Source organism: Mustela putorius, unplaced genomic scaffold (genome assembly GCF_011764305.1).
Source record: "Mustela putorius furo isolate JIRA1106 unplaced genomic scaffold, ASM1176430v1.1 tig00000145_pilon_pilon_pilon, whole genome shotgun sequence".
Taxonomy (NCBI): domain Eukaryota; kingdom Metazoa; phylum Chordata; class Mammalia; order Carnivora; family Mustelidae; genus Mustela; species Mustela putorius.
Genome location: NW_025421294.1, coordinates 35,796,684 through 35,824,598, shown reverse-complemented (window position 1 = coordinate 35,824,598; position 27,915 = coordinate 35,796,684). Strand labels below are relative to the sequence as shown.

The 27,915-nt window shown below is 45.6% G+C and overlaps 1 long non-coding RNA gene across 1 annotated transcript; it reads right to left on the bottom strand.

Annotated features, from left to right (window-relative positions):
- Positions 1–564: 564 nt before the first annotated feature.
- LOC123390797 lies at positions 565–7,052 on the bottom strand. The gene is made up of 3 exons (XR_006605391.1): positions 6,170–7,052; positions 2,745–4,479; positions 565–800 (listed from the first exon to the last, which is right to left on the bottom strand). It is a non-coding gene; the product is annotated as an uncharacterized LOC123390797 (long non-coding RNA).
- Positions 7,053–27,915: the final 20,863 nt, after the last annotated feature.

Genomic DNA, 27,915 nt, shown 5'->3' with positions numbered 1-27,915 from the left:
ATGGATGCAACGGTCTCTGGAATGTGCAGGTCCCAGGAGAAAAAGAGATAAAGGGCGATGGTCTTCTCCAATGTTCCCCCCTGGGCAGATGTTTGCTCTGCAGAATCCCTGTGAAGTTTCTACGAGGTGGCATACGGTGAAGCATCGATTTCTCTGAGCGTCTCATGGGAAGGGGCACCCCACCCCGAGCATAGCAGGTGCTCAGGGAATCTGTTGGACTGAGTTGTATCAAGTGGCAGAGGGCTGAGGCTGCTGCCCACAGGTAGGGAACTCACGACTAGTGGGGTCCTGGAGTCCTGACTCGCTCCTACTCAAGAGAGTTGACTGCGAGCATCTCTTCCCAGCCAGCATTTAGTGACCTCACGTAGGTATCTTGAAATCGGCTCGGTGGGGGAGTATATGCACCATGGAAATCGGCTACGCTGTAAATTGGGGCTTTTCCCCTCCTGCCCGCAGCCCGTTGTCATTTACCAGCACACCACAGCTCACAGCCGTTTTAGGTTAAGACGGTTTTAAAAACAGAGAGAACAGAGTTGCTCACTTACACACACGTGCATGTGTGCCTGTAGCTTCTTTATCCATGACTGATTGAAACTTCCTCATGAGCTTCGCTTTGTTGAACATCAATGGGCACAAGAGGAGGAAGAGAGAAGTAAATCTTGTTTAATCCAGTAAACTCACTCTGATCCATTAACATAGTTATTTTTTTTAACTCTTTCTTTGGGGTAAAATGTTCAGATATTCACAATTTTTTTTTCTGCCTTCTTTTGCACAACAGGTTCAGTTCCAGAGAAGACAGCCTGAGGGATAGAAAATCAGATACATAATTTTAATGGGAAGTGCTCTCAAAGTCAGTGCTCTCAGAGAGGAAAGGAGAAGGACAGAATCGGGGACTTGAACTGAGAACAGTCACCACAAAGACCTCAGCTGCTCTCACAAGGACCCCACAGATCAGACAGGTCACATGCATCTGTATGGGGCTTTAAATGGTTTTTCACAGCATTTTTAGTATCTTTCTGTAAAAAAGCAGGCTTCCCAGTTTCTATGGAAAAATAGGGAGACAGGTCATGATAGCCTGGAGCCAGAAACTGGCTGGGCCTTCATACAGTGTTTATGGGTTCAGTTACTATGAGCTGTACCTGGACAACTTCATAATGATTAAGAAATATGGCTTTGGAATCAAATAGCGCCACAGAGAAATCCACGTCTGCAACGCTGTAGCTGTGTGACCTTATGCAAGTTACTTAACCTCTCTGAACTCAGTTTCCATGTCTATAAAGTGAGGATTAAAAATACCTACCCCACAGGGTTGCTGTGAGGATTAAATGAGATCACATTTTGAAAGTTCTTGGCACAAAGCGAGTATGTAATAAAGGGTGCCTAGTTATGCTTCGCTGACTCGAATCGTCTCTGAATCCTCTCTGGATTTTGATTTATTCCTGGAAAATATAAGAAGGAGCTGGCACTCGAGCTATTACAGCCTGGTGAAGGCTTCTGCATTTTACAGAAGCAAACTGAGAAGCCTTTCATTTTATGGATTCCTCACTACAGATGTGGATCAGTTTTATAAATTTAGTCAGCCTTCTGGGAATGTTGTCAACCACCTATGTAAACAAGTTGAAAACGAAAAGGAGAAATACTGCCTTAGGAAGGGGGCAAAAAAAGGGAAGTTCGACAAACCCCCATGAGATACAACTCCCTAAAAACGAAAGATTTCCATTGGTTGGATTCATGTGTCCTTCATATTTTAGCTAAAGCAATTTTCTTGGAGTACGTATCCTTTGACAATTGTGTTGCCAAGTCAGTACCATGCTTTGCGAAGAAAACAGCAGGAGAAACCCACTAGCTGGTACTAGAACCTTGTCATGAATAAGTTTCCGGTGACTATTAGGTAGGCAAGTATCCTTCTACATTCTTAGGCCTATTTAGTCTAAACAAAAAGCTGAAAACAATAGGCTTCAATATTCTTTCTGCCCCCACACCATTCCTAGACCGATGGAGTCCCTTCAACAGTAATTCTCTTAAGGTGCCATGATACACTTGCAGCGAGGAAGGAGTGAGGCCCCTCTTCGAAGTTTGCATCAGCATGAGAGTGGTGATGTGTGCACAATTTGGACGCCTTTCCTCTTCCTCCAGCTGGGGCTTTGGACGCGCAACTAACAAGGGGCTGTTGCTAGCAGGTAACTTGCCCTGTTGCACATTTCTGCCGTTAGACACCTTTTTCTGAGTCTCCCCCTTCTTTGGGCTCACTGGTCATTCATTCGTTCACCAAGTTCTATCAAGCATTTATTATGTACTGCGCACTGAACATAGTAAATAACAGAAAGCCCGAAAGCCCCAGCCATTGAAGAGCAGAGCCCAGTCTTACGGGAAAGACAGACATGCAGATAAAGAATTGTATACTCCAACATGATACTTAACTGAAAGTCAGTTTTTGCATATTCAATGCCTTGAATGGGAAGGAAGGTGGGGCTAACTCTGTCTGGGGAATTAGAAAGAGCTCCTAGACAAGCCAGCATCTGGGTTGGGTCGTTGGTGGTTGGAGAGGAGCTCATGGAGTTGGGGAGGAGATTGTGAGTTAAAAGACAGTGGGAGAAGCATGGAACAAAGGCAGAGCGTTTTGGGGGCAGCGTGGATGGTTTGGCTGGACTTCAACAGAGATACCTGTGAGGGAGAGTAAGGGAACCAAATTGGCTAAGGGCCAATTTGCACAGACCTCGAAAGCCATGCTAAGACAGACGGACCTTTCCTCCAAGCGGAGAGGAGCCACTGATGTTTCCAGTTGGGGAAAGCCACAGTCCACTTCCCTACTAGAGATACGACCGCTGATATTTGTCACTTCCTTTGTGTCAGAACTGCATAAAGCAAACCTCTGAAGTCAGCAAACCTGGTGGAAAGGGAGAAATTGGAGGGAAAAAAATGCTGCAAACTCAGAACAACTTTTCTCAAGCAGGTACTGTCAAATTTTCTGGTCCAAAAATGGACAGAGGCAACTGTATATAATTCAAAATGGCAGCAACTCCAAGAGTCTCCTTTATAATTTACTTGGTATGTCTTTACATCTAAATATGATGTATGTCATGAATTCTGGGGACTCAATTCAACCAAATGGTGGCATTTTATGCAAGGATTCTTAGAAAGCTGTTTGAGAAATCTTCCACTTTCAAGCTCAGTGTCACTTCAGACCATCCCAAACTGACCAGACCAATATAAACATACACAAGAAAGTGTCAAGCAAGGCACATGGGTCACAATGGGTCCTCTCTCTATTCTCCCTCAAAGTGGTTCTCAGACTCCCACATATAATCAGACTTACCTGGAAGGCTTGAGAAAACACAGAATGATGGCCTATATCCCCGAAGTTCATGACTTGTCGATAGTGGGGGCTGGGGTGGGAAACATCAAGAATTTGTATTTCAAAAGAAAGTTCTAGAAAGTGCCCAGCTGATGCTAATGCTGTTAACCAGGAAACTACAGTTTGAGAACATTTGAATAATACTCTAGAGATGCTGTTCAGTTTCAAGGGTCTTTCTTGCAGAGTAAGCCCAAAGAGGCAACAGTTGGCTGTCAAGTCATGTGGCGGACTATCCTAAATGTTAACTGTTTATGATCTTGCTGGCAGAGTATGCTGAGCATTGCATGGGGTTGGTTCTGTTGGAGTGGCTGAAACTGGAAGTCCCTTCCTATTTTCTTGTGACGCCTTGATTACCATTCCATCCCAGATCGGGGTGGGAGGTCAGGCAATGCTACTTCCCTCCAGCGATCATAGTTACGAGACCTGACTAGCAAATTCAAGAAGGGGAGTCTGACCAATGTCGGGAGCTGGATGCCCAATCCTGGCCCTTGAAGCAAAAGCAGAAACCGCTTGACTGCTGTCAAACAGCTGGAGATCAAAGTGCAGGAATGACCACGGGGGTAGTACTGGAGTCCTGGAAATATCCCCCTGCTTCCCTTCTCTTCTCTTAAAGGGACCTGGCATCCCCACTCTCCCCACCCCTGGCAGGCACAGGGCAGACCAGAGACTCTGGGACTCAGGCTTCTCCACAAAGCAGAGCCAGGTTTGGCTGTACTGAAGAAAGAGCTAAAAGAAAGCTGGGGCTTTCCCTGGACCGTTCAGGAGAAGAGTCACACCCAGGCCGGATTCACCATCAGGGTTGTGGCTGCTGGATTATCAGCTCATGGACCGTGTGTCTCGGCCCCGGCCCGCACACTGTTTCCTGTGAGACAGGCATGGAATCTCCACCCCCAGCTTGCCTCGTCCATCTGGGAGGAAGAAAAGTGGGGCTGGACACCAGAGGGCGCTGTAGCACCAGCTCATTCCCGGAAGGCTCTGTCTGCCAAGGATTCCAGGCCCCAGAGCAACCAAGTTCCGCGTGCCCAACTCCCACATCCAACAAACTCTCGGTGGGAAGCGATCCAGAAGTGGGAACTTCATCTTTTTTACCAGTCCGGGTTACCACTGATGATTCAACAGCTTTTCTGGAGGAAAAGAAATAAAAAAGATTTACTGCTCTTTTAAAGGCACCCATAGAAGTTAATGGGTCCCTTGAAAACAAGAAAATGAGGTGGTAATCGCTGGGGAAAATCCCACGGGGAACCTATGCAGATGGCCGTTTGCAGGTTTCGCTGCTACAGGATCATTCCTAGAGCCCAGGAAATAGCCACAGACACGATCCGATCGGATTTCAACCTGGGCATCAACAAAGGAGTCTGCCACCCCCCCAGGAGGGGAAGCTCAAGTGATTATTGAGACAGCCCACTGAGCCCTTACTTTTACTATTAGCTGAGTAAGCTAAAAATTTTTTTACATGGACTATCTCATTTCATCTTCACAGAAACCCTTGAAGATGAAGACAGTCTCACTGGTAGAGAAATTCTGGCTCAGAAAAGCTGAGGGGCACAAGACCAGCTGGAGAGCAGCTCTGCAGCGTCCCCGCCCAGGTTATGGAAGTGACAAGGCACATGGAAGTGACAAGGCACATGCCGGTGGCCCCTGTGCACCAAGCTTCCAGCATCAGGTCTCAGTCCCAGGACTTGTCGTCCCACCTCTCAGCTGTGCCCAGCAGCAGGTGCCCAGGACACCAACTGTGGCTATGACACCCTAAAGACAGTGGGGATCACGAATCGGCAGAGATGGTCAGCTGAGAACTTACTGGGGGACTCCAGGGGACATGGGTGGGGATGATGTACAAGCAGATGAAATATTTCTGTGCAGAAACCAAATCAGACAAGTTATCCAGGACAGTCTAATTTCAAATATTCTGCAGTATCTACTGTCTGATGATGTCTAAGTGCTGGGTCAAACGATGCACCCTGATTTTCAGGGCGTTCAAATTATGAAACGATGTTTTAGGAAGAATTGAGACTCTGGAAAGAGGAGCCTCGAGTATAATCCAGGTTTGGCAGTGACCACACTTTATGAGATAATGAATGAAAAGGCCATTGAAATCAGAAAGCTGTGTACAAAAGAAAGAAACGATTATATGTGATCCTGTTCAGAAGCACCTTCTCTCTCTCTCTCTCGAACACCTCCACCCTTCCCAGGGACAGGCATCATGCACACTGTAAACAAGCCCGAGTTAGAAGTGGTTTCAAATCTCTACCCTGCCGCTTCCTAGCTGTGCAGCCTTAACAAGTGGTTTTACCTCTCCGAGCCTCAGTTTCTCCAGCTCGTAAGTGGGAATAATAATCATAGCTCATAGAGCAGATAATCTATAGACTGCACACATTATGGAAGCTGTGAGTCAGGTACTGTGTCCACTGCTTTCACTGTTTGAGCCCATTCTATCTTCCCTGTGACTCCTATCATCCTCCAATGTATCACAGAGGAGGGAAAGACCTGAAGGGGTCCAGCAGCTTTCCCAGGATGCACTACCCCGAGGGACAGAGATGGAGCTCCAACTCAGGCTTATCAGACCCTGGGGCTTAGAGTTTAGTCACCTACTGATTGGTCATAGAAGGAGCACCCTTGCTCCTCCTTCAATCTGAGCAGGAATGTGGCAAATTAGAGTTTGCTCATGTAGAAATGAGGCTTATGACAATTAAAATGACGTCTTAGGTCATAAGCTAATGGCACAGATTTTTTTTTAAGGGAAAAGGAGGGAAAGAGGTTTCTGGTGGTCTCCTTCTTTATCTTTGCAGAAGACTTCATATTTTCCAAGATACATACGCAATCTCTTTTCATCCTGATGCTAATTCAGAGAAATGCACGAGGCAGATTTCCTTATCTCCATTTCATTGAAGATTAAAGCGGCTCTAGTGGCTACATGGCTGGCCGAGACGCCACTGGTGACAAGGGTGCAGGGAAAATTTCACAGGGTTGCCCTAGGATTGAAAGAGACAGGTCATGAACAAGTATCTGATGCTTCAGCTGGCACACAGCAAGTGCTTGATAAATGCCTACAGGATCTGAAAGAGCTTGAAAAGGCTTCTTGGATCTTTCTCATTCACTCTTGCTCCAAGCACGGATCAGCCAGCTTGTGACAGGAGGGCCGGTCCCAACTATGGTGTAGAGAGAAAGTTTTGGACAACATGAACCATTGGGTGAAAAACTTGGGGCAGTAATGAGTGTCGTCAGGGGCAGGTAGACAGGGCTGCCAGTCCCTTCAGAGAAGTGTAGAGCTGGGAATAATCTAGAGATCATCTGGTCCAGCATTTCCCATGCACAGTCATTGCCAGCCACTCAGAGATGACCGCTGTATCTGAATGCCACCTGCACTGCTGTCTTCTTATGGCTCGCTCTAAATCAACTCACTTCCAATTCTAATGTATGCCTTTCATATATATTCAGAAGATCATGGATTTGATTTGCCAGCTATAGATTTTTCTAATGTAGGCATCTGTTCTAGTTTACGTACTTCTAATAAATAACCGGAACTATTGACTAGAAAATTAAAACCTTTGCCAATTCGCTATATTGTATTGTACACCTGAAACTAATGGAAAATTGTGCATCAACTACACCCCAATTTAAAAAAGAAATTCACATGTGTCCATGCTCCACCCTTCTGGAAACTCTGTGGAATGTCTTCATAGTCTAACAGAGAAAACTCAGCACCAAAGAACACGTAGCACAGATACTCAGTGGCACAAGGAGTCTCACACTCAAGTTTTGTCCTTTAGAAACAAGGGTTCCTGACCACTACATGTTCCCTTTTGGACCTTATGCTCTGAAACATTACCTAGCCAACATGGTGAGGGACCAAACTGTCCGCAGGTGGGAGACACACATGCTGTCCAGACTTCCCAGTAGTTACCTCCGGTAGGAGAACTCTGGGCAATGTGGATTTGTCCTTCGTACTTACTGGGCCATCTTCTCACTGAGTGTCAGTTACTTACACAATTTCAGTTGCTGCGTGAAGAAAAAGGTAAAGCTAGGATGTGTGGGTGGCTCGGTCAGTGGAGCATCCGACTCTTGGTTTTGGCTTAGGTCATGATCTCAGGGTCATGAGATCAAGTTCTGGGTCAGGTTCCACACGCTCATGGAGTCTGCTTGAGATTCTCTCTCTCTCTCTGCCCCTCCCCTCATGCATACACGTACTCTCTCCCTCTCTCATTAAAATAAATAAATAAAACTGAAAAAAAAGAGAAGAGCTATTTTTATTTTTTTTGTAAGATGTATGTGTCATAAATCTAGAAAGATGTTCATTAGCCCTTCAATTAAGGGGCAAATTCACATTTGCTATTCACCAAATGCTTACTCTCTGATAGTAATACCTGTCAGTCCAGTGAGTGAATGCTTTGGTCTGGGGACCAGGTTAGGGATTCATCCAAATTATTTAATCCCCACAATCCTAGAAGGAAGATAGTATTGTCTGTGTCTTCCAGCAGCAATAGAAGTGGGCTGTGAGCTTAAGGATGACTCTCTTACCCCAAATCCTTGCCACAGACGGAACAATGGCCACAATGGGTCTGGTAACAGCGTTGACACCCGCACGTTTCTCTGTCTCCTGAGCCTAGCCTTGAGGCTGGTGGGATGATGTTGGTTGCCATTATTCAAACTGATGTGCAAAGGGGTTCCCCAATTTGCCAATAAAATCATACACCTGAGGCCGAGGACCCAGGCATTTCTGTTTCCAGTTCTTTCCAATGGCTGAGAACATAGCCTCCACTTGGTCGGACACGTTTCATCTAAAGAGGGAGGCAGAGGTAGCAGTAGCCAAACATGCCCAGCACAGGCCATGCCTGCCCGGGGCCAGCTGACCTCACTGAAGGAAATGCCTGTCTGCCGGCCTCCTGCAAAGGGCGACATCAGAGAAGCCTGTCTTCTGATTGTTAACTGCTCATCCTGCCTGTCAGGTGGAAGTCAAAACATAGTTAAAGTTTAGTGGACTTAATCTATTTAATAATAAAAATAATAATGGCCCAATTAATAGCAATCCTATGCACTTTTATGGATGCTTTCATCTGAGAATCAAAGTGGTTTGGAAAAGAAGCCATCATTAGGCTGATTTTACAGATGAGGAAAATCGACATAAAGAAGTTAAATGACTTGCCCAAGGTCAGGGCCTGAGTCAGCGCTGGAGCCTCGGGGAGAATGCCAGCCTGGTCAGGGCCCTTGCCTCCCTCCCTTCCTCCCCTTTTCTCTCTGGCCCTGGCACTTTGGTAGTATCCTTCATCTGAGAATCTTAAATTAATCTCCCAACAATTATCACCATTCATCAGTGGCCAAAAAAAAAAAAAAAAAGGCAAAAAACCCTTTACCTTGCTTGCCAAGCAGTGGAGCCTCCATCCTGGGCTGCTTCTCCTGGGCCGGGAGGGAGGAGTCAGTGCCAGCACCCTCCGGACCGGGCTCCGGGCGCTGGGTCTCGCCACAGAGGGGCTGGGGCTGCACACAGCCAGGAGACCAGAGTGAAAAAAAAAAAAAAAAAGCAGCAGATGCAGTATTTACTTATTTATTTATTTATTCGTTTATTTGTTTATTTTACAATTTTATTTATTTGAGAGAGAAAGAGAGTGAGCGAGCATAAGCAGGGGGAGCGGCAGAGGGAGAGGGGGAAGCAGGCTTCCTGCTGAGCAGGGAGCCCAACACCTGACTCCATCCCAGGCCTCTGGGATCATGACTTGAGCCAAAGGCAGACGCCTCACCGACTGAGCCCCCCAGGCGCCCCAACAAGCCCAGCATTTAAAACTATTTCCCACATAATAATTCTGAAAGTCATTTTGGTGACACTGGCTTTGAGTTTTGTTTCTCTGCTGGTTTATTCCAACTCACATACATCCAGACATTATGGCATGGGAAAAAACAAACAAACAAATGTAGATTTTGGAGTTAAACACACCTGCATTTGAATTTCATCATTTATTAGCTGTGGGTCCCTGGGCATATTGCTTGACCTCTCTGAGCCTCCATGTCTTCATCCACAAAATCAATTTGACTGTCACTTAGGTGTCTTGGCTTCCTACAAAATCAACCACACGTGCTGTCTCTCTCTCTCTCTCTTTCTTTAATGGGAAACACTGTAAAATGCTATTTTGCATATCTAATCATTATTGTTGTATACATTCAATATATAATATGTATCTCCCAAACCAGATATATCAAAATTGTTGAGTAATGTTTTTTCCTTTTTTTTTTTTAAGTTTTTAAAAGATTCTCAAGAATAATTTGAATAACATTCAACTTTTTTTACCTTACAGTGCTTAGGATCTATAATGTCCTCCTGCCATAATAGCCATCTGTGACTGCTGGGAGTTGCGAAAGAATGTTTGTGAGCTGTTGGACACTCCATCACTGGAAACCATTTTTCTTAGGCACAGTCTAACAAAAGTGAAACAGTTAAAAAATAAAATAAAATAAAGCTGCTTGAGTGGCTCAGAGCATTAAGTGTCTGACTGTTGGTCTCAGCTCAGGTCTTGATCTCGGGGTCATGGGTTCGGGCCTTGCACTGGGCTCTGTGCTGGGCATGGAGCCTACTTCAAAAATATAAATCGAATAAATAAATAAATAAATACAGTAAAATAAAATAAGAGAAAATCTCTTGCCTATAAGTAGGGGGAAAAGGAGCTGAAAGAAGAAAAAAAAAAAGAGGCAGCGAAAGGCATGGAAGAGCCTCCCTGAGCCTCTGTGGCCAGTCAAGACAGTGCAGGGCTGCCCAGGAGGCCCAGCTCAGCCCCACGATACCCTGGAAGACAGTGGGGGCATCTCAGCCCACACCTTGGAAAGCAAGTCAGAATCATGACAAGACTTGTCCTAGTTCACAGAGCCAGTAAACAGCCTACGGGCTTTGAGCAGCAGCCCATTGTATGACCCCCAAGACTGGGTTCTCTAAGGGAGCACTTGGAGGCCTTCCTCATTTTTCACAGATTGGATGGTGAAGAGCATTTCCTGTTCCAGCCCTCAGGTCCCAGCAGGAAACAGCTGACATATTCACCGGGGCCCCTGAGGATCAATCAGAATCAAAGGTGTGGCAAGGTCAAGTCCAATACTGGGGTAGGTATGTCCTGACACCAAAAGCATGAGGGGAGGCAACAGTTCCTGAAACCTGGACAGAAAGTTATGCAGAAGGGGCCCCCTGCCACAAAATGGGATGGGGAAGAATGGAGAATAAATGGAGAAAAAATACTACGCACCACCCCCTTCTCTCCCTCCCTCACTCTCCAGCCGGACTCCGCATGATGAAATTATAGGGCAAGAGAACGGGCCAGGGAGCCTGTCTTCCAGGTCAGCCTGCTGGTGCAAAGAGCAGAAGAGGGAAAAACAGAGAGTGATATGGGACAAAGCAATGGAAGGACAAGACCTCCCTCAATCGGGAACAATCCCAACAGTAAGACCGCTTCCCCTCCCAGAGTCAGGTGGTCAAGTCCTTACTGGTCAGCCCTAACCTTTGCTGAGAGTCCTGGAAAGATCCTGTCAGTGAGCAGGAAAGCATCGCTTGGATCTGGCTAGAGAGGGACAGCCAGTCCATTTTAGAAAGACAAAGGTGAAGTCCAAGGAGATTAAGCCTTTGGCACAAACATACCAAAGGCATCCATCACCAAGAAGAGACGATGGTGCAGGAGTTGCTCCTTCTGGCCTGTAGCTGACATCCCCATTCATTCCTTCATTCCTTCATTCATTCCTTCATTCATTTAACAATTATCTGATTATCTGGAGAGTAGCTACATTCCAGCCATCCAATTCAACCTCAAACCAGCCAAGGACAATGATATTTAATCACCTCTTATGGTTTAATTATAAATAGTTGTAATCACTGACATTTATTTAGTGCTCATTGTCATCGAGGGCCTGTGCAAAGACCTTGTGTCTTGCCTGCATCATTCCATTTCATGCCCACGATAGCTCTTGGAAAGGGTAGAATCGTTAATCGTTTTTGCGAACAGGAACTCAGTGCCCAGAGAGGTTAAGTAACTTATCCACAGTCGCCCAGCTGGCTAGGGATGGAACTGAGCTCAGAACCCAGATCTTTCTAACTCCAGAAGCCAACGTTTCCCACTCCCGCTGCTTATCAGAGGCTCAAACTGGAGGCTAGCTGAAGCCTGAAGACATTATTTTCATTTAAAATAAGCCAACATTCAAAAACTGAAATATTTCATTTTTAAAAATTCAGATTTTCTTACTTCCCTTATAAAAGTCTGGACTATTTGGACACATGGAGCCTGCATTTCTTCCTGGCACAGCCTCCTGCCTGTGCAGCTTTACTCATAAACACACACTCCCTCCCCAAATCCCTCACCCCACCCTTGCCTGCCTCCGCAGCCGGCTGGGTTGGTGGTCCTGGCTGGTCTACCTCTTTATTCCCTGGCAAAATGCAATAATGTGATATGGGATAACTGCCCCCCTGGGTGGGGACTGGAGCCCCTCTCTGCAGAGGGTGCCTTTCCTTTCCACTTGGCCAACTCTACAGGAAACCTGCGAACAAAGGGGTCAGGGCAGTAAGCAACCAAAATCGTACCTTGCCTCTGCTCCCCCTGGCCTGCCACAGCCGTGGAGCACAAAAGGCAGCCCCATCATGCCAGGAAAATGGCCAACCAAGGAGGACTGTCTCCAAACGCAGCCCATGGCAACCCCATTGAAGGCAGATAAAACACTTTCAACAATGTCACCTTTTATCTTCGCTTTGTGGGCCAAAGGAATAAAACAGTTGCCAAACACAAATTAATGTATAATTATTTCCTTGCCTGAATCATTTGCTTTCATGTGTCAGAGCATGCTGAGCAAATAGCACCACACCTTGGACTTTAATTGTGGTAATCAGGGCTCCGAGCCACAAGAAAGCCTTTTCTAATGCCTCCTTTAGCGCTGACTTTCAAGTTGGAGCAACTGATTTCCCCACCGCACACCAGCCCCCACTGGCCTCTTCTTTTTAAGGAAAAAAGACATGTATTGGGGGAGGTCTCAAGGTGACTGTGACCACCGTCATGCCCACTTAGCCGGGGGAAAGTGCCCACATTTCCAAATATGAACACAGCCGCCTTCTACAGGTGACCGTCTCGCTAATGACTTCTTTTCTCGTATTCATTTGGTGACTCACTATTTGCACAGTTAATGTAAGCCCACCTGTCTTTGTATTAGTGCTATGAGGGGATACATGTTACATTGTTTGTCTGCTAAGATGCGCTTGAAGTTTGAGTCACGTGAAAACAGGAAGGGGATGAGAGAAGTGGGGGTTTACCACGAGCCTCTGTCACAAGGGGTATCGGTGGCACGTTCTGAAGCCCTGGGTCTCGCGTTGTCAATTATGTTGAGCTGTTCTTTCTTCTTCCTTACTCGGTAGCCAGAAGACGACACTCCTAGATAAAGGAGGATGGCCTGGACAACAGAAACCAGCTCTTTCTTCTGTCATCGGAAAATCACCTCCCCCTTGTCATTGGGGATGGCTGCTTTCGAAGACATCTGTGGGGAATCGGGACGCAACCAAGGGTCTTCTTTACCTCTACTTCCTCAGCCACAGAATGACAATGTCCCTGAATAAGAGTCCCATCGGTTTTTCCTGAGACTCATCTGAGGTCCTTATAGAGGAGGGAAGACAGTGGCGTTGGTGACTTTGCTTTCCTCTGTGTAATAAATGAATTTGGATGCTGTTTTGAACATGAGCCAGAAAAGTCTCTTAGTTTGGAAATATTTTATCCTTTCCCCTTTGGTGATCTTTATCACAATGGGAGTCAGTATTCACGAAGGTGGCCTATAGTAGGTACTCAGCAATATATGGCAAATAGAGGAGTACCATATGCATGCACGAGTAACTTCAAAGCGTTTTTTCCTGAGGGCGAATGGTTGGGGGGAAAGGGTTTGTTCTTTATTCATTCAGTCACACATGTACTCCTTCGTTTATTCAACAGTTAGGGAGTTGCTATTCCAAGAACTGAAGAAAAGAGAAAGACTCAACCCATGATCTCAAGAAGAACAAGGGGGATTAGACACAGGTGGAGAGTTCCAGAGTGCTGGGGCAAGGGCTCCGATGGGGAGAAAGGCAGCTGACTCTGACAGCCCCGAGGGGGGCACCCACCCGTGGAAGGCTGAGGAGTTTAACAACGGATCCTTGGAGGGCAATTCTATTTTCATTGACATTAACAGTTAGGATGAAAACCAAACAATACGGATCAATTGGAACCCTACTTGTTGTCCATGTTGTAAGCACTTCCTTTGCTAAGTTGGTTGCTAGTTTTCAAATACCGGAGGGATGTTTTTTCAATGCCACGGCGGGCGGGGGGGTGCTGCTATGCACAATGTCAGGCTACAGCCGTGATGTGCTTGTAAGTTTAAGCTGCATTATTGGTAGATTCTCCATCACTTTCTTTTTCTTTTTTTAAACATTTTATTTTTTTATTTGATGGGGCGGGGGTGCAAAGCACAAGCAGGGAGAGTAGGGGTGGGATAAGCAGGCTCCCCACTGAGCAGGTAGCCTGATGCAGGACCCGATCCCAGGACCCTGGAATCATGACCTGAGCCCAAGGCAGACCCTTAACGACTGAGCTACCCAGGCACCCTCTCCATCACTTTCTTAAGTCTAGATAATCAACTCAGCAATAAACCGAGCCTCCATTGGTAGCGTTTGCTGATGTCCGTGATGTAAATTCATAAGCCATGCTGCTTTCAAAGCTACCAACACATCATGGAGAGAAGGGCAGTAACACACCATTATGTAGAATTTCCACCACACAAATGCGATGGGTGTAAATAATCTTAAGAGCAGAGATAATAGTAAAATGTAATAAAATAATTAGGAAATGATGAGTTTTGACTATTTATGACCTTTGTTTTTAATATAATTTATTTAATTATAAGTGTTCATAATTTAATCCTTAATAATTGCTGTGTTTAACAACCGGCTTGCAAAATTCCCAACAATTTAATAATTGGCTCTCACAGGCCCGTAAGGGCAGGCTCCAGCACATTCCTGTGCCTAATCCAACCAGAGAGGTCAAGAAGAGCTTCTCGGAGAAGGAGATCCTGAGCTCAGGAGAAACACCATGATGTAGAGAAGACATCAGGCTCCAGCTCCAACTTCTGCAACTTTGTTGTTAGTTGTTTTGCCATTAAAGGCCTCCGTCTCCAGCACCTTGAAATCAGTATGATCATGCTAATCACTGAGTTGTTTTGTATACAAAGTACCTGGCCTCTAGGAGGGGCGCTCACATGCTAACTTCCTGAAAGGCAGATTGGAACCCAGGGGTGGTGGGGGAGCATGGGGTGCATTCCAGACAAGGAAAGCTAATGCACAAAGTGAGAGAGACCAGCCCAGCTAGGTGCTTGTGGGAACAGCTAAGTGATGGGCAGACATAGCCTTTCGTGAAAATACAAATAGGGCTGGGGAGAATATGCAGGGTCTTGAATGCTGTGCTCAGAAAAGTCACCATGATCACAGAGGTTGGAACCTAAGTGCTGGAGCACGGGGTATCTGGGTTTGTTTCCTCATCTCTAAAATAGAGCTCACTCAGCCATACCATCATTTGGGGTCATTGTGGAAACTAAGAAGACTTTGGGTTATAAAGATTGTCTGCACAGAGCCTGGCAGACCATAGAGATTAGTTTGTTATCATTGTTTCTATTATGCCCAGAGCCCTGCTCAGCGGGAGGAAGGACAGGAGATAATGTTACATCAGGCAAAAGGACTCCCCCACCCCATTCCGACCCCACACCTGCACCCTTGGTGCTCAGGCAGAGCTGGTCTGGCACAGGTCTGGCCAGAAGTGGCTTTCCCCACTCCAGATCCAGAGCACCTGGCAGATCGGCACCGGGGGACACACTCTCTGAGTTCCTTTGAAAAAGCGATCACACCAGATGGTGTCCCCAACAGCCCACGGAAGCCTCTGTCCAGTCCCCCACTGGCTTCTAGGATGTACCTGATGTCCCTCGCTCCCTCAGCTGCCCAGAGACCCACGCCTGGGACGGCCCTTTCTTCCGGCCCCGGTTAGATGGGGGTTTCTGTCTCAGTCAACACAAACCAAGGGCAACAGAAATTCAAGGTGATTCTCTGGATAATTTCAGGCCCTCAGTGCTGTTGCTGAGGAAACAATCAAAGACATTTGCTTATTTGTTCTGCATGAAATAACCAGCTTGCCTGTTTATAGAAAGCTATTCAGAGTCCTGCCGTCTATCTGGCCCCAACAGACCTAGCCAAGAACTTGCTGTTGCTTTCTTAAGTCAATACCTACTGTGCGCCAGGGGCTTTCACGGGCTTAGCGCAGACTACCACCCACAGTCGTGAGAGATTTCTGGAGATAAGCCTGGTCTGCAGAAGGGAAATTTTGTGTTTACAAAGCATCTGCACGTTCGTAGTTGTCTCATCCAAGCCTTAGGTCAACTCCGAGGGGCGGGCGTTATTAGCCATTTCAGAGATAAGGAAAATGAGCCGCAGAGAAGTTAAGTGAATAATGGGAACCATGATTACTTTTGAGCGTCTAGAGCCGTGACGGAGTTCTGCATGCATGAACCCATTCCGGAGCGGCTCCAACTGGGCGAGTAGGTGCCGTGATCACCTTCCTTTTACAGATGGAGACTCTGAAGCTTGGGTTTGGCTGCTAAGTGGGGGAACAAGGATTCCAGCCCTGACATCTTTCCAGACTCCGGGCTCTTAACCATGACCCGCAAAGGGCGCAGGGACCGGGAGGTGGGGTCCGTGTTTGTCTCCAGGGGGCTGTGTTCTCCCCACTTCCCCTGCTGCCCCAGGAGATCTTCACCCTCTGAAGGTGGAATGACGTGACCTGGGGCTAACACCAGCAATGTGTGGGTTCAAGTCCATCTACTGTTTCTGGGTCCACTTGAGCCAGTTCTCCTTCATTTCTAGAGTTTGGTCCAGAGAATGAGAGTGAAAATAAAATCCATCTGTCATCCTCCCTCAGGCTCCGTCTCTGGGCCAGGGAGATGCAACCCAAGGGGTGAGCGCGGGATTGCCCAGTGTGCAGGGAGGGCTGGGACAAAGATGCAGGGTCCCCATGGCACCAGATGCCTTGGCTCTACATCTGTGCTGCTGGCCAGGCTGAGTGTCCGGCTCCTCACGGAACTGTTGTCTTGGCTACTTCCCCGACCACCAACCCTACCGCAGCTGCTGTTCTATACCTGGACCACACATTTCATCACATGCATCTCCCCGCAAACAATGTCTCAGGTTGTTGTTGCTGCTGTTTGTTTTTTTCCCTCTTCCTTCCTTTCCAGCCATATTCACACCAATTTAAGAGACTTATTTAGCCTCCTGAAGGTTCCCAAACCCAGAAAAGGAGAGGACACGGGGCTGGAAAGAGCATGACACACGGGAGACCGAATATATACTGTGAGCTGAATGCTACCGAGAGAGAGGCTTCCCCATTCTTTTCTGCTTGCCCCAGTAGAATCCATTATTTTATAATAAAAATGTGGCCAAACATGTCTGGTGGACTCCTCATCTTTGTGAAGGGTCGGGTACATGGAGCCTGGGGTCATTTGGAAAGCCGGCTTGGTTACCTGTGGCTATGTGACTCTGGGCAAGTAGCTTAATCCCACGGAGCTCTCGTAGCTTCTTATGTGAAATGGGAGAACACAGACCGGAGCGGGTTAAATCTTCCCTGAGCCTCTCAGAGCTCTGCGGTGGCAACTATTATCGTGTCCAATTTATAGCTGAGAAAACTGAGGCACCGAGAGGCTAAGCCCTAGAACAAGAAAAAGCAGAGGCAGGAATCACCCACAGGCCCTCTACCTCAAAATGCTCATTTTAGACCCCTTCCCTTCTCATGGCTGAATCTGGATGGGGCAACTTTTCAATATCATCCCTTTGCCTCTGACGGTCTTAGAGGTGGGAGTTCTGAAAAGGACTGGCTCGTCCCCAGGAACCGTGGAGAAGAATCACTCCACTGGCAGGTGTCTCCCCGGCCCCACTGTATAAACAACACTTCCATTGTCGAACATTTTCAAAATAGAGCTAAGCCCAAATTAATAAATTGTAAACAGTCCATGATCCCACCCACTCCAAGGTAACAACTCCTAATTCTTTATGAGCTTTACTCCAGACCTCTTTCTAAGTATGCAAGTATACACTTTTAAATATCTAACAAAATTATATGACATCTCATATAGACAGGATTATATTATAGGATATGTATTATAAGACCTATAACCTTTTATTTTGGTTTTTGGTCCAGGAGTGGAAATCGCTTTATGAATTTAAATGATTTTACACACATGCATTGTGGAAACCATGCAGGCAACACAGAAAATAATAAGGAATCGAGAGAAAACCACGCCGACCCCCCAGCCTGAAGTGATCGCTCTTTACTTGGCGATGCACATCCTTCTCAGCTTTTCTCTAGGGTAATGTATATACACTACATTTTTTTATACAAGTGTGACCATACTTGCAGTTTCTTGGTTATTTTTTTTCTGTAATATTATATTGTGGGCACTACCCCATGTCAATAAATACAGTCCTGTATGTTATGGTTTTCAGTGGCCACACAATATTTCATTTTCTGCATGTGTCATAATTTGTTTAACCGTTCTCCATTGTTGGTCGTCCAGATTATTTCTAAAATTTTTCTTTTTACAAACAGTACTGTGACAAACAGCCATACAGCTGAGTTTTTTGAGCATTCTTAGTTATTTCCTTAAATGAAATTCCAAGAATTAACACAACTGTCTTTAAAGGCACATATCCTTTAGATGGTCACGGACTTAAGCAAACACACTGCTCCCAGGACATTCAGACACAAAGATTTGCAGAAAGAACACATGAATCGTGAGAATGGTGAGCCTACTTCATCCTACCCCAAGTGAGGACTCGACAGGGTGAATTCAAACCCTTGGTGTTTGTTCCTGCCCCTCTAAACATCCTATTTCTCGGTTGGACTTAGTTTCTTCCTTTTTCTAAGGTTCATATCATGAGGGTTTATACCCGTAGCTCAGATGCCAGACAGGCTTCCTCCAGCTCTTGGGATCCAAATGGATCAAATCCTCAGCACCATGTCTTTCTGAACCGTCTACACTCCCAGGGCTTATGTCCTCCCCCTACCTCACTCTGAGCACATCTTGACCAGTTTCCATGGTGAAGCACTCACCTCAAGCAATTTCCTCTCCTCCTGCAGGATTTCCAGGAGGATTCTGACAAGGACAAGAGTTCACTAATGGTTAGCAGTCATCCCTCCTTCTCCAGGGTCCCTCTTCCTCAAACTCCCACTCCCTATGAGGAGTCTCTCTCTCTCTCTCTGCCTCATACCGGCACCACACCCAGCAAGCTCTGTTCTCTCTCCTCCTTAGTGTCCACCCAGGGACTTCGCATTCGTTACTCAACCATCCCCCAGAGTCTCACTTTCTGACCTAAACAAGATATCAAGATATTTCTTCCAAATGAATGCAGTGCTCTCTCAAAAGAAAATTTTTGCTGAATCAACTTTTCAACATCTGCCTTACGTATCTCCATTTTATATATAATAAATCTATGGAACTGTCTCAACTTAGAGTAGTTTGTTCAGGGTTGTTTTAGTGGGTTAAACATCCAACTCTTGGTTTCAGCTCAGGTCGTGATCTCAGGGTCATGAGATCGAGTCCTGCATTGGGCTTGTGCTCAGCATGGAGTCCGCTTGAGGCCCTCTGTCCCTCTCCCTCTGCCCCTCCTGCTTATACTTTCTCTCTCTATGTAAAATAAATAAATTAATCTTTAAAAAATTTATTATAATAAAATGAAATAATCTATTCAGTTGTGCTCATCAACCTAATATATGGCCTTAGACATTTCAACAGGAATTCGTTATTCACCCTGACTCTCCCAATCAAAGTGAGTACAGCTATCATTTGTGTGTTTATATTTGGGTTCTGAAATTATATTTAGCACACATCACACAAATAAAATAAAATTTGTAGAATTTCAGCTCTTTTCTTAACAATCTGCCTTGCATTAAGATTACTTGTTTACATTCCTACTTACACTTTCTTCTTTCATTGGGTTGTAAATTTCTTTAAGCCAAGGACATAATTACTCCATTTCAGACCCTTCGACTTTATCTCCCCAGGCCTGAGTACGGGGCCTAAAAGAAAGTTGTCCTGCAGTAAATGCCTGCAATTGTAATTGGCTGTGATGTCATTGGGTCCTTACGGTGTTCACAGAACTCCTCAGGAGACCCTCTGCACCATAACACTGTCATTAACATATACGAAGTTACACCGACTATGCCAACAGTGAGCTGAGCAAATGTTTCTGCTTTTGTTTTCCCATCTCAGGATGGGATGTTTCCCTTCTGGTACAACAGGGAATAAGTAGAAATCTCGCTCTGAAGACCAATAAGTTTAGGTATTCCAAATGAGGTTTTCTTCTAGATGGTTCACATTGGACTTTGCCTTTGAAGAGATGGGGGGCCTCCAGTTTCTATCTGTCAAGTCACTAGGTCCCCTGCATCCTATGCCTAGAATATACTTCTTTGATGCATCAAAGATGAGAAAATTTCTAACACAGAAGTTCTGTTTTCCCCGAATCTGTACTTTGGAAAGCACAACCAGGGGCTTTCACATGGATTATCCCATTGATTGCCTACAATGATTGCGTGAGGTCAGGAGAAGGATGCCCATTTCAAAAATCTGGAAACAGAAGCTCAAGAAGTCAAAGTGACTTGGAGCCCTGGGACTAGCCACTAGTAGTATAAGACAAGACCCGGACATACTTGTTAATGTGAACTTGTAATCACTCTCTAAATGATGCTATGTATCTGCCTTGTCTCTCCCAGACAAAATTTTTATCTCTTCCAGGAATATGACCATGTACTCACATTTTGTATCTCTCTTAAAACCTAGAACAAGGTTGAATTTGCTTTCAAGTTCATAAAGCACAATTTGTAGTTTATCTCCTTGCTTGAAAACTATGTTTCTCATTTCTTTCTAAAGAAAACCCAACCCAAATTCTTTGGCCTGATACCAAAGGACCTCTATAACAGGTCCCAATCTCATTCTCTCTCTCTCTCTCTCTCTTTTTTTTTTTTTAACTTTTTTCCCAATCTCTCTTTTGAACATTTTTTCCTTAGGATTTCCTTAAACAAAATTTTTGCTCCAGTCAAACTGATGTGTTAAGAATTCCTCAAGCCTGTCTCATACCTTCCCACCCCAGTGCCTTTGCACACACTAGTCCCTCAGCTTAATTCATCCTCTCTTCTCTTACTCCTTGTCTCCACTCCTCTTTGCCTCCTAACCTCCTCATTTAGGAAATAAAAATATAACCAGATTCTGAATTTAGAAGGTGCATTTCTGGGCACAGAACAAAAGCACATAAGGCAGTACCATTTATTAGTGAGAAAGTAAACATAAAATAATATTCTACCCTTTGTCACATTTTCTGTGCATATCACAGTCTGACCACTGATGCATCAACCATACATTACACATTTCTCCTACTAATATCTTGTTATTATAGTCTTAATAATTATTTTGCCAAAATTTACTACCTTGAAACATTATAAAAAGGACCATTTTGGAGACTATGTTTGGAAAGAATATGTGCTTCTTTCTCTCCGCTTGCTTTCCCAGACATGTGTCTGCTTGGGTATTGTCACTTCCAGGCAGTTCTCTCTATCTTCCCAGCACTGAGTCAGGGCCCTCTTGGCGTTCTTCTATCCCTTGGTCTTCCCTCTCACACTATTTACTAGCCTGAATTATAATTGTACTTTGGTATTCTATCTTTGCAACTAGACTCTGAACTCTTAAAGGGCAGGGGTTGTGAATATTCACCTCCACGCCCCTAAGAACCAGTCAAGGCTTGACCCAAGTGCCTATCAGGAAAGATTTTATGAAATCATCATTAGCCAGACTGACCATTAGCATCAGACTCTCCCATTGCTTAAGCAGTCATCTCCCCTTTCCTAGATGGGCAACAGCTCCCTGTGAGAGCTGTTTGGCAGTTTCATCTGGGTCAAAGGCCACGGCTCAAGGCTCTGTGAAGGATGCTCCCACCTGGCCAGAACAGATGACATACATGCAAATAGCATGTGTAATGTACACACAAGCTCCCCCTGTGAAACTTGATCACGCCGTCCGGTGGCTGCCCTGTCTCGTGTTTCGTATCACGTCTTGAGAAGAGGTGTCTTGATTTGCCGGAGGCCTTGTTTGCTTGAGTCGCGCCTCTCTCTGGGGTGGGCCTGAAGTGGGACAGCCAGAAAGGAGCTCTTTTCACCCAAATAGGCTGTCGAATTACTGATGACTTCAGATGCCAAGAGGCTTTGATCAAGATTTCTGCACCAGGCCCTGTATAACCACCAACACTTCAACCAGCCTGCTTTTGATTATTATGTGAGCTCAACAGAGGCTGCTCTGGATTTTTTTTTTTTTTTTGAATCATTTAGCTGGTAATGGTTTGCACAAAAAGAGATGGCTCATTTAGCTCTGCTTCTTGTCCAGTTTTCTTAATGGGAAGCAAGTCTGCGCCATGGGAGTGGGTTTTGATATATTTCATGTTCTCTGGGTGCCACTGCAGTGGACCATGCTGTCCCCACCTGTTTCGAATCTCTTAGGAAACTTGTAAGGGGTTTTGATTGTCAACGTTTGATTGGGTGCTAGGGTTGGAGTTGACGAGGTAGGAGCAAAACAAGACCACGTCAGTTCCCAACAGCCAGCCTCTAACAAGCTGGTATTTGTTAGAAGATATTTTTGTATGACAAATGCTGGAAATTGTAATGGCCTTTAATAAAGTGTAATCAACAATCCATCAAGTGTAGAGCTAACTGCTTCACAGTGTGGACCACTGTGATTCTCTACAAAGGAACACTTCTCCCTCCACCAATAATAAATAATAGCGACAAAATCCTGGGAGCCTCTAGAATGAGTTGATGAATGGCTCCAGGTGTCCCTCCCACCCAAGCCCCGAAGAAAGAGAGCTCAGGAACTTCTAGAATTAATGTTGATTCTTTTCAGATGGCATGCCAAGATTATAGACGATTCTGGCCAAGAAAACCAGTGAGATTTAGGGTGAATCATTTATTGTTATCAGGGCCCTTGTCTCAGCAGTGGTAAATTAAAAGAGAAGAGATTATGAAAAGGGGCTTGGGTAACCCCCAGTTCTGTGACTCTGAGTCCCTTTTCCTGTTGGAGCCTGCAGTGATTAGTTAGAAAGGGCGCTGGCCATGGGATTGGGCACACTGGATTCGGTGCTTGGTCGGCTGATCCCCTGGAGATGGGAGAGTAGTGGATGGAGTGGTGGCTGTCCATGAGATGGGTCTACATAACCCTGGAACCCACAGAAGGTACAACCCCAAGAGTGAACAGTAGCATAAATTATGGGCTTTGAGTGGTTATGACACGTGAGTATAGGTTCATCCTCTGCCACAAACGTACTGCACTGTGGGGCATTGATCATGAAGGAAGCTATGGGTGTATAAAGGAGGGAGAAACGGGAACTCTCTGAACCTTTCTCTCAATTTTGCTGGAAACCGAACACTACTCTAAAAAGATAAAATCTTTGAAAAAATAAATTAAAATAAAATAAGCAAATAAAACCAGAGGCTCTATTTACTCTCCAGAACTCTCTCTGAGCCCCTCTCTGGGGGCAGATGGCATCATTTCTCCCTGTAGACCAACTTTCTGAAACAAGTGATGGCTCAGAGTTTTTGACAGCTTCAGATTTATATCCTGTTAACAGTATTCCTCTTGATGGTCATTCAAAATCTCCTAGGAGTCGTCAGCAATACAAAAAAGCAGAAGAGCAGGTGGTTCATTGCAGCATTATTGAGGGCAAACCATGAGGCCCCTAAGTATCCAATTAGAGGTGACCGGCTAAGTAGACACGTCTGTACATGGTGCACGACTTACGCAGAAAACCTCTGTAATCTGGTACGTACCGACCTGTGGGATATATCACTCAGTGAAAACACACATATGCTTATTTTTTTCCCCAAAGAGACACAACAAGAAGGTCCAGGAACTAAAACAAAACAAAACAAAACAAAATACCCTGCTTAACTTCAAGAAGCGAGTATGAACAGTAAAGTGAAGGGATAGGAGAGGAAATCTGAGTGAACCATTTCATAAACCATGTTCATGTCCTTTTAGTCCCCAAAACAAAATGAAATCCAAAAAGATGAAATAGTACCTTAACATTGAACACAAACAGAAACAATGAACCTCACTGTCTAGGACATTGCTAGCTACTCAGGAAAAAAAAAGAAAAGTCAAGTATTGTGGAAACGGCAGATTCTGGGAGTGGGGTTTTATTATCCAAAGACCCCAGAAGGGCAAACGCATTAAAAAAAAAAAATGTCATTTGAGATTCAAAAGGGAATGACAGTATTGATAAGGTTGCACAATTTGGTATGCTTTCCTGACAGTAAGCGTCAAGATACTGGTTTCTGAAGTTTGGGGTGAAAGAAAGAAAGAAAGAAAGAAAGAAAGAAAGAAAGAAAGAAAGAAAGAAATGAATGAATCTTCCTGGAGGGATTCTGGCTGGTCCTTGGGTCAGGATCCCACGTGCGTTGGGGACAGGTAAGTGGAAGATGGGTGGGTGGTGACTGGACGTGGTGGGCTGCGCTTACCCCGAAGAGAGGAGAGAACAGGGCAGATCAGGTGGTTGATACCCACCTCCCTGCATCGGGCAATGTTTAGAGATGTAAAATACAGATATTACTTTCATCAACCCACCGCATGCTTCCCAGTTTATTAAATTATGGGGTGGGAACGTTCAGAGCTGGAAAAATTCACAGTTTTACAGTACTTGTCATCTTTAAAATGGAGTACCTAAGTGGACAACGCTGTAGATTCTGTAGATTCTAGAAACTTGTTTCCAGTACACAGATTGGAGAGGAGAGGCAGGAGGAAGCCTGTTTTGCCCAGCAGAGATTCCAAGGTGGGGCCTAGGTAATTTACACCCACATCCTGGCTTTGCTTCCGGCTCTCCGCACCCCAGTCTACTGCTCTGTAACATGAGGGTTGGAAATACCTTTGCCTTTTCTGAGACTCCACCACACCCCTAAGGATCTTCAAAAGTATTAATGGGCGTCCCAGAGGTGTATTTCAAGGGCAGCTGTACTCATGCCATGATATCAAGAGCCTCCATTCTGTGCTGGTTGTAACTCAGGGTAGTCAATCTGGTGATTCCATTCTTACCATGAAGTATACAAATCTGTTCATAAAACTAGGATATTAATTATTCCATGATAAACTCAAGGATTAAAAGAAGAAGAGGAAGAAGAAGGAAGAGGAGGAGGAGGAGAGGGAGAGGGAGAAGGAGAAGGAGAAGGAGGAGGGCCGGGGAAAAGGGAGATGTGTGGGGAAGGGGAATGACAGCTCAGTGAAGTGCAGAGGTTTTCCTGGAGTAACTCAGCAGACAAAGAGGCACCAAGCCTGGGCCATCTGCCTCCCAGCCTGTGGTCATCACGGCCCCATCCAGACCTGAACCAAGTCCCCTCCCATGTGCTCTACTAAGAGTCGCATTTGAGACCCTCAGACCCTGCTCCTCCTTCTGCCCCTCCTCCCAGTCTGACTCAAGTCACCAGCCAGGAAGCATACACATGGTCAGCGCTGGGGGCAGCTGACTAACCCATAAGGCATTGGCAGGTAATTGATCTCGAGGGTTTTCCTAATTACGTGTGAGGTGGGGCACAGAATGCAGACTCTAGAAACCACGGAGGACTGAGGGCCTGATCTAACTTGAGTGGGCACACACAGACCCCACCTCTCTTGGAAGGACCCGGAGAAGAGCTAGAAGCTTGCAGCATTCCCTTCCTTGGCATTCCCTATTCTCCTGCCAGGCATCGGTCCTTCTCTCTAAAGTGTTCTCGGGGCACCTCAGTTTGTCTCTATTGAAGTACTGATTACACTCTACTACAATCCTTTTACTTCTCTGTCCCCACCAGCCTGATCCTCCAGCACAGGAGACGAAGTTGATAGAAAATATTGACCCATCGAATGAGTGGTCAAATGAATGGAGAAATAGACCTGTTTCTTCTTCTTGTCCTTCTTTGCCTGGAAGTGTGGTGACAGGGTGTGAGATGTGAGTGAGTCCTGCCTCCTGACCAAACCAACTGCTATTGGCACTTAGCAGGACCCAACTCTGAAATGTTTTCCTCACCCTCAGAGAATGGCTGTGTCATTAGGAGTCCTGTGACTTTCTTCACAAGATAAGTAAAGTAGCCCCAGGATCTTCTGGGTTTCCATGAGCCTGACTTAAGGTCATTCTAGATTCTTTATAAGACCTTGTGTTGTGCAGAATTGTGAATCACTGTGTTGTACACCTACAATTAATATAACTTTGCGTGTCAACTATACTTCCAAAAAAAGAATAGCAGGGAAAAGGTGCCATTCAAGGTAGTAATAAAATATAAAGCTTAAAAAAAAAAAAAAAAAAGACTTTGCAGATCGTGCAGAAGAGGTGGGAAATGGTCTTTGCTACTGAATTGACTGCGCTATGAAGGCTAAAGGCATCTGCCTTATTTGCTGCTGTCACTCCAGGGCTTACCCCAAAGCCTGGCACACAAAATGTCCTATAAATAATTGTGTTGTATAACCTCAGGATTTGCAGAGTTGGTTCGGCTTAATGGCAGGGGCAGGAGAGTCAAAGGGCTCTAAGAGACCATAAGCTCTCCACGGTCCCTAACTCTTTGCTTCAGCTGGAGAATTTCTATTTTTATCTGCATAACATATCAGGCATCTGAATGAGTCTTTTGGAAAAAAAGAATTCCCCTGCCAAGTAAGTGTGACAATCAATCATGAGAGTAGCTCTGCTTCCTTTTCCTTCTGGCCCTGCCAGTCAGCAAACTAACACCTGGTCCCATTAGCAGAGGTGGAGGAACCCTCGAGGATAGGTCATTTGTTACTTGTGTTCCCTTGTGATGCTCCTTTCCGATTCTCAAGGAATCCCCCCCAAATGACAAAAACTTAATGTATTTGATTTTTCAATCTCCTCTAGAGCATCTGTACTTGGAACCTGTGTGACTGGAGGAGCAGGGAAATCTCCAAAGAGGTTCTTGTTTGGCTTCAGCTGATGGGGTCTATTCCAGTCACAAGGCTGTCTCTGCCTCGGGCAGTCAACAATGCTTTGCAATCCGTGGCCGGTCCCACGGAACCATTACCTTCTTGAGTCCCTTCTTGAGCTTGTTCGGGCAATAGAAAATCTCGCTCCATAGTTCTGTATTGGATAGAAAAAAAGATTGTTTTCTTCCTAACACTGACATCAGAATTCTTCCAAGGGATGGAACTACATTTGGAGGGAACACCTCCTGGGTTGGGTGGGATGAAGTTGGCACATTGAAAGCCAGAATAAAGTATAAAGAGGTGTGTGTGTGTGTGTGTGTGTGTGTGTGTGTGTGTTGGGGTCAGAAACGATGGGAGTTACTCTACGTAAGTCAAGGAGAGAATGTGTTGCTTTAAAAGGAAGACAGTGCAGGGAGAAGAATGAAGCAGGGAGGGACAGTCCAAGTCAGGAATATTGAGAATCCTGGGGACTAAGCGAGGTGACAGGTCACAGAAACACCCTCAGGGACTTGAGTGGCCAAAGGACATTTTAGGAGCGATGAAATCTACCGTTGCATTTGAAGTTTTTGCACTTTCATGAATATGAGCATTTTCTCCCTGCTTCATAAACAAGCAAATTTTTCATAAATTTTCCTGGGCTACCATTCCAGTACAGACTGCCTGTTTGTTCCAGATTCTTGTTTTCTTTGAGGAATTAAAAAATTGGGGTTGAAAAGGACATGGCACAGAATGGAGACAGCACCCAAAGCGACAAAAACTCTGGGAAATGAATACTCTGGAGAAGGAGATGACTGTGTAAGCCCCTTGAGATAGAGCTCTGAACATCTACAGGCCCCGGAAGGAGAGAAATTAGGCAAAGATTTACCAGATTTTCAGGGAGCAGGGGGACCTGGGTGAGACTACGATTGCCTGTCTTCAAAACAGTTCATTATCCCCAGACGGTCTTGGAATCAGCTGGAGATGGGCTGCAAGGAATGCTGGGCACCTTATTTGAAGCCCTATCTTCAAGCAAGCCCCCTACTTTTCCTTGGATTGTAAATTTATCTGGTGTGGCTGGAAGAGGCTGATGGAGAGAAGGAGGAGGAGTACCCACTAATCCCCCCAAGACAACACTTGCTGCTTCTGGTCCCTTGGACCCAGGGAAGGCTCTGAGCTGCTCTGAGGATAAGACATGTCAAAATCATACAAAAAAATACCTGCACTAAATAACACATGGGTGTTCGGTCTCTGAGGACCAGGTGCCCAGAACCATCACTGGCCCTAAACCTCCGGGCACTGCTAACAGCATCAGGGCCCCTGGAAAAGGCTTCTCCAGATCTTTTGTCTTCTGTCCATGAAACAAGCACAGGCTTGTTCAAATACCAGGAAGACCTGTGCCTTGGACCGGACGCTGGAGCCGCTGCTTCTTCAATGAGCAGAGAGTACGCAGGCCACGGGAGGGTGCGGGTGGGAGAAATGTCAAGGTCATCAACTAGCTCAGTCCCTCCCAGAGAGTAGGAAAGGGTGGTTTCACAAGGATGCCACATTTCTTCTTTTATTTCTTCTCTTCACTTTCCAGGAGGGGT